Source organism: Ruditapes philippinarum, unplaced genomic scaffold (genome assembly GCF_026571515.1).
Source record: "Ruditapes philippinarum isolate M1 unplaced genomic scaffold, ASM2657151v2 ctg17520_1_1_1_1, whole genome shotgun sequence".
In the NCBI taxonomy this organism is placed as follows: Eukaryota; Metazoa; Mollusca; class Bivalvia; order Venerida; family Veneridae; genus Ruditapes; species Ruditapes philippinarum.
Window position 1 is genome coordinate 17,673 of NW_026856889.1, and position 6,276 is coordinate 23,948.

At 33.5% G+C, this 6,276-nt stretch overlaps 1 long non-coding RNA gene across 1 annotated transcript; it reads right to left on the reverse strand.

Annotated features, from left to right (window-relative positions):
• Positions 1–601: 601 nt before the first annotated feature.
• LOC132748029 (uncharacterized) lies at positions 602–3,953 on the reverse strand. Its single transcript, XR_009628194.1, has 3 exons — positions 3,531–3,953; positions 3,323–3,412; positions 602–1,214 (listed from the first exon to the last, which is right to left on the reverse strand). It is a non-coding gene; the product is annotated as an uncharacterized LOC132748029 (long non-coding RNA).
• Between the last annotated feature and the right edge of the window lie 2,323 nt (positions 3,954–6,276).

The window sequence follows — 6,276 nt, forward strand, 5'->3', positions numbered from 1 at the left end:
TAGGACATGTTCTATTTTGAAAATCTTGTCGTACAGATTTTTACAGACCTTCCACAATGACAAGTGACAGATAACCAAATTATCTCCTGATAATTGGTGTTAATGAATTAAAATTCCAAAACAATTAGGGCTAAAAGGTAAACATAGTGGTAAGATGGGATAAAATAATGTTTAAAAAACTCTTCAGGAGACCCAAAGTTGTGTTATGTTCCAATCCAAATTATTCCGAAAAATTATTATGTCACGGTATTTGAATTGTTCTCTAATTAGGGGAGGGGAGAAGTTTTGTAGGCGGGCCAGATAGCTTAGTCAGTAGAGCCGCAGTACGGTATCTCCGAGGGCCCCCAGGTTTGAATTCTCAGTCAGGCTCACATTAAAAATATATATATTTTTTTAAATGGAGGTGTTTCCAATCATTACTCATGGCGAAAAAAGTATTTAGTGAGTTAAAGTATGTAAAGGATCAATAGTATAAGGGATTCTTTTTAGGGGAACCTTAGATGATTCTTACAGTACGATGGTAGGAATTACCGTCTGAATGCAAGTGCTGTATAGCTTTGAAACTTGTACATCTTATCTCTAATTAGTGCTGTTAACAACTAAATCCTACGTCCTGTTGAGGCCTTACTTTATTTCACTGTACTTACGAACTAACGAGCTCAAAGTTTTATAGATAAATAGATAATTATCTGTTAATTATCTGTTATTTCAATGTTAAGTGTCTGCAGTTTTAAATTGATACCACTATATCTAGTGAATCACATGAATATCTGTTATTTATCTTATTTACACAAGAACTAACTATACATGTAGTTGGTAAGGTAACTAAGTTAAACGTTAAACTTACATGTTTAATAATCGGTAGAAATATGCAGCCATAGAATATATTTAATTCAATTTTGTAAATACGTACTAATAAACTTTAACCTATACATAGTTTATAGCTTGAAGGAAAAATCATCATTCATCATTATCAAGAATTAAGATTTTAGAATATGTTCCTTATGTTATGCTCTTCATACAAATTGTTTTTCAATCTTTCCATTCTTGCGGACCTTAAAATTTCTTAGACGCCAAATCACAAATGCCTTAACGCACACAATTTAAACAAGCTCAACACTGTACATTGTAAGTCTGAAACTCTTTCGTCCCGTAGCATGTCATCTTACAGTAAAAGAGTTGTCTTCGTTCGTACCATTCTGTCCTCTATGAACCTGATGACGGGAAAGAAAACTTGTTATAAAATCGTCAATGGCGTCAAAAATCAAAAAGAACATGCATAAAAGAGTTCTGTTTGTAGATAAATATACTGTTAAGGAAAATAAAATACCGATGATAGTAAATACTGGATGGTATAAAGATATGGGCGTTTAGACAGGTGCGCGATACACAAATGAGAGTGTGGCATTGACAATAAATCTCATTCTTTTACATTTGACCTGGAAATCAGTCGTTGACTTAACATACTCATTGTTGTTTGCCATGATATTTTGAAATCTTAAATTGTATAAAGTGTATAAAGTTCGATGTTCCGTTTGGTCAATCATGATTTTCTATTTCGTCCCTACCCGCGATGCACGATAGTACGATGGTGAAAACGCGATGGTACGATGACACGATTGATGAAAACCACGTATGGTAAGATGGTGGAAACGGCTCAGGATGGTTACGATGCCACATGATTAAAACACATGGTACGATGGTTGAAAAACGCGAGATACGGATGAAAATTGAAATCCGCCGGATGCAAAGATGGTGAAGACGCGATGGGTACGATGGTTGAAAGCGCGATGTTACGATGCTAAAACGCGAATTTCGGACTCTAAAACGCGTTAGCACGATGATGAAAATCGCGATGGTACATGGTGAAAGCGCTAAATGCTACGATGCGTGAAAACACGATGGCGGCGATGTTGAAAAACAGATTGTACGATGGTGAAAAACGCGATGGTACGATGCTTGAAAACGCGATGACACGATGGTGGAAAGCTCGATGGCACGATGATGAAAACACGATGGCGCAATGGTGCGATGGTACGATGGTAAAAACGCGATGGTACGATGGTGAAAGCGCAATGACACGATGATGAAAACGCGATGACACGATGGTGAAAACGCGGTGGCAAGGTGGTGAAAACGCGATGGTACTATGATGAAAACACGATGTCGCGATGGTACAAACGCGATGGTACGCTGGTGTAAACGCCATTTTTTTACAATCGTGCTATCGGGCCATCGCGTTTATGCCATCGTACCATCGTGTATCGCGAGTACAAGACTAAATGAAAATTCACGATTGCCCAAAGAAAACAGTAATAAAAAGCTTTATCTGATTTTAAAATAAAAAATCTGAAAAAAAACCGTTTGAAAGAAATTACGTTGCTAATTTTCTCTGTTGGAATAGACGCATGCACACGATCATTGTTAAACGGCATGAAAGCATATTTTCTAAATTGCAGCATTATATTTTGTTCAAGAACATTTCGTTTTGTTTTCCCGGGGTCTTTCAAATAGAATGGTCTGGAAAACGTTGCTTATAAAAACCTTTCTCACTACAGATTTAAACATGTCTCGTAATAACTGGTATTAATTTCAATACGCAATTATGTAAATGTTAAACAAAAAGGCGAAAATTAAATACAACAGCAAAAATGAAAGTTCTGACGACATGATGTTGACGACATAATGTTTTTTAAAAATCGTTTAACTTGAGAAAAAAGATAAAAATTATAGAAAGTAATGTTTGTAAATAACATCGTAAAATATTATATTATATAATCTTTACATAATACGATAGAATAACATTTTTTTCTCTGTAAAATCAATTTCTATTTTGTCATTGAGAAATACATAAATTAAAAAAAAAATGAAACTCTGACCTATTTTCAAATACATGTATAAGCTGTAGAGTTTTACCTTGACACTATGAACGAAAAATCCTAATTTCATTTAAAATCTATAAATTCCTTTTTAAATGCAATATCTATTCATGACATTATAAATTTGTAATTAAATTCCATTTAAAATACCCTGGTTTACATACAGTATTCATGTGTGTTAACTCACAGAAACGTTCTATGTCACAACTCATTCGATAATCTACTATAAGATCATATAAAACTGTATTTAATAATATACAATAATTTCATTAGTTCATTAGATATAACTTTAAACCCTTTAAGGATGTCACGGTTATATAATAATTGAATCTGTCCTAATATTTTACTTCATATTGTGAACTTGACATTAGAGTAGTGAATTTTTATTCATGCAAAACTATAACTTATGAAACTCTAGCATCATCATAATCAAAAAGATTTACCTTAAAAATATCCTTTAAACCAAGGTTTCCCAATAGGTCTTACAATACTAGTAGATTCCTCGGATATCTGACAACGTTTTAAGTCTTCGTCTATAAAATAAATCAAATATAATAAAAATACAATACGATTTACAATATCAAAAGTTATCAAAGATTGTTTCAGAGAGAATGACTTTACTTACGAAGACAACAATTTTGATTTTCTTACCTTTATTATTGCTGCCGTTGGCATTTTTATCACCTAAAAAATCGCCACCGCTTTCGCTTTTATCATGGAATTCATCTACATTTTTATTGCCTTCTTTATAACAAGATGATTCAGCCGGCGAAATGGATTCGGAAAGTAATCCATCAAGATTCCCAAGCTTTTCAGGTGCAAGCAAAATAGTTTGCAACTGTTGGTCTGGTATAAAGGTAAATTGTTTAATATTATTCTCCCTTTTAATTCTTGACAATTCTTGCTCTATATCAATAATACCCGGCTTGCTTTCAATTGCTTGAACAAAAAGGGAACTTTCCCGATACGTTTCTGTGTCTATTTTCTTACCCAGTTCCGTTGCTCTTGAAGAAAGTTCCAACAATTCTCGTTCAAGCCTTTTCTAAAATTTCTTTATTTTTACAATCTATACTTTCAAGCTCTTGAAAGAATGTTTGATTTCTGCTTTGTCAAAATAGGTCGTTTATCCTTGTTCGAAACTTTTTGAATTTCCTCCCTTTGCTTTTTCTTGCATCGTTATGTTTGACTTCAATCCCTCTTCAACTCGAATTCTGTTTATCAATGATTGCTAAACGAATATCCTTCAAGTTTTCAAGAAGACTTTTGAAAGAATCATTTTCTTGAGAAATCTTTCGATAAATCCTTTATATTTTCAGAGTTGACATGGGATATGATCAGTATCATGCATTCACCACATCCAACGATTTCATGCTTGCGGCATAAAACTTTATCAATTCACCGCAATATGGTTTTGCATTTTAATAGCAATTTCAGATTCCTTTTGAAGTGAAAACTTGGCGATATAACCAAAAAATGTTTTAACAAGATTTCACCTTCAGGTGATATTGGAAGCACGTATTACACATAAATTGGTCGCATTCTAAACAAACTCCATCCGCATTAGCGATCTGAGTGTCTCCGATATGACAAAGTTCACATAATTCTTTAGGGTCTGAAGTTATTTGTATTGTTTTACCTGAAACTTCCATGCTCGCCTATATTTAACCGTCCCAAGCAATAACGTTTAAAATTTAAATGATAATTTCGACCGACCAGTCACATTCAAAGTGGCCCTATTTCGTTAAAATTATCTGTGTAACTATGTTATCGTCTCGTTAAGATTGGTTACTAGATTAAGATTTATCTTAATTTAATAAACAACGCGTGAGTAATGACAAAAGGACACAAAAAAGAGCCTACTTTTATAAAAAAAAACTTATACAAAGGAAATCCAAGTGATTTATACGCTACAAACCAATAATCCATTTTTTATTACATATTCACAAAAAAAAAATAACTTACTAGTGTCACTTTGAATTTGTCAGATTAGGACACTGTTATTTCTCTTCTCCCCTTTCCTTTTCCAATAAAGGGTTAAAAATTATAAAGACATTTTAAATGTGTCTTAAGAAACCACCCCCACCAAAACAGTGTTTTTTCCAATTTTGGGTGATCTTTTTAAAATGAACCCTCGACACTTCTGATATAGAGAAAATTTTAACATGCAGGAACAAACCCAAACCCAAAACCTTTTTGAAAAATTTTTTCAAAGAGCTGGGTTTAAAAGTAAAATATTAAATTTGTTCAAATGAAAAAAATCGAGCATAGACACCCTCTTGCCCCATGGCAATGTAAAAAGAGTCTTAGTCAAAGAACCCTTTTAATAAGTGTCTGTTGTGGAAAGAAAAAAAGAAAAAAAAAATCTCAAATGAATGAGATCTGTTTTCATGTATGTATGTATGTACCTATAAAGTTTGAATTTAGCAATGCTCTGAGTGATTCTAAATATGTGTGCAATACGATTTTGTGATGATACAATTTTGATGCACAGGAGGCCAATGAGACCATTGAATGCACCATGGAGAAAAATAAGGTGTTGCCGCCAAAATAAATAATCATATCTCTCAAACGAGCTTGACTGACACAGGTTTTCCGTATGCATGGCCAAAATGCACGATTATTCTTTCCAGTTTTTCACAGACGAATTGGGATGAAATTTTAGCCAAAAAGCGGATTCCTTTTCAATTTTGTATAATACTTATAATGAGAATACCCAAAACTGGTGAAATGTAAAATATATCATCGCACATACTATAAGAATCAGCAAATAATAAAGAAGAGATTTTTTCACTGAGGATAGCTTAGGTTATTCATGCAGTAGCTACTACGCCCAATATATATCTGTAAAAGTATGAAGTCCTTGGGTGTGCATTTTTATTGGTTTTCGCCGGAGAGGCGATACGAAGATTTATTCTTGATTTAATGTTCGTTCTTTTGACAGTAACTTTTAAATTATATTGCATTGTGCTTAACGCCATACTTAAACATGTCAAAAAGGTAAGTCTGTATCAACTCATGCAATTTTGTCTATGTGTGAATATTAATACCCAGTATTCTAAAATATCGACATTAATTAAATTTGCTAGGGCTCTTTCACATTGCCGATGGCGCTAGCACCTTGTCGATGGCTCGATCTCATTTGAATAAATTTAAGTATTTTATTTTCATCCAAGCTTTTTGAAATATTGTTTGCGTTGAGCCAAAGGTGAGGTAGGTACAATGTAACTTGCAAGGTTTTGTGGGCCAACATTAACTTTATGGTAGTGAAATCACTCTCGGGAAGGAAAACACGCGAGTTGATATTCGGTAAAAGTTCTAGCAACGTCATGTTGGGGTACTAAGTATCGAAATTGCATGATTAAAAAAAGTATTTTACGTGGCATAGCATTCTTCGATT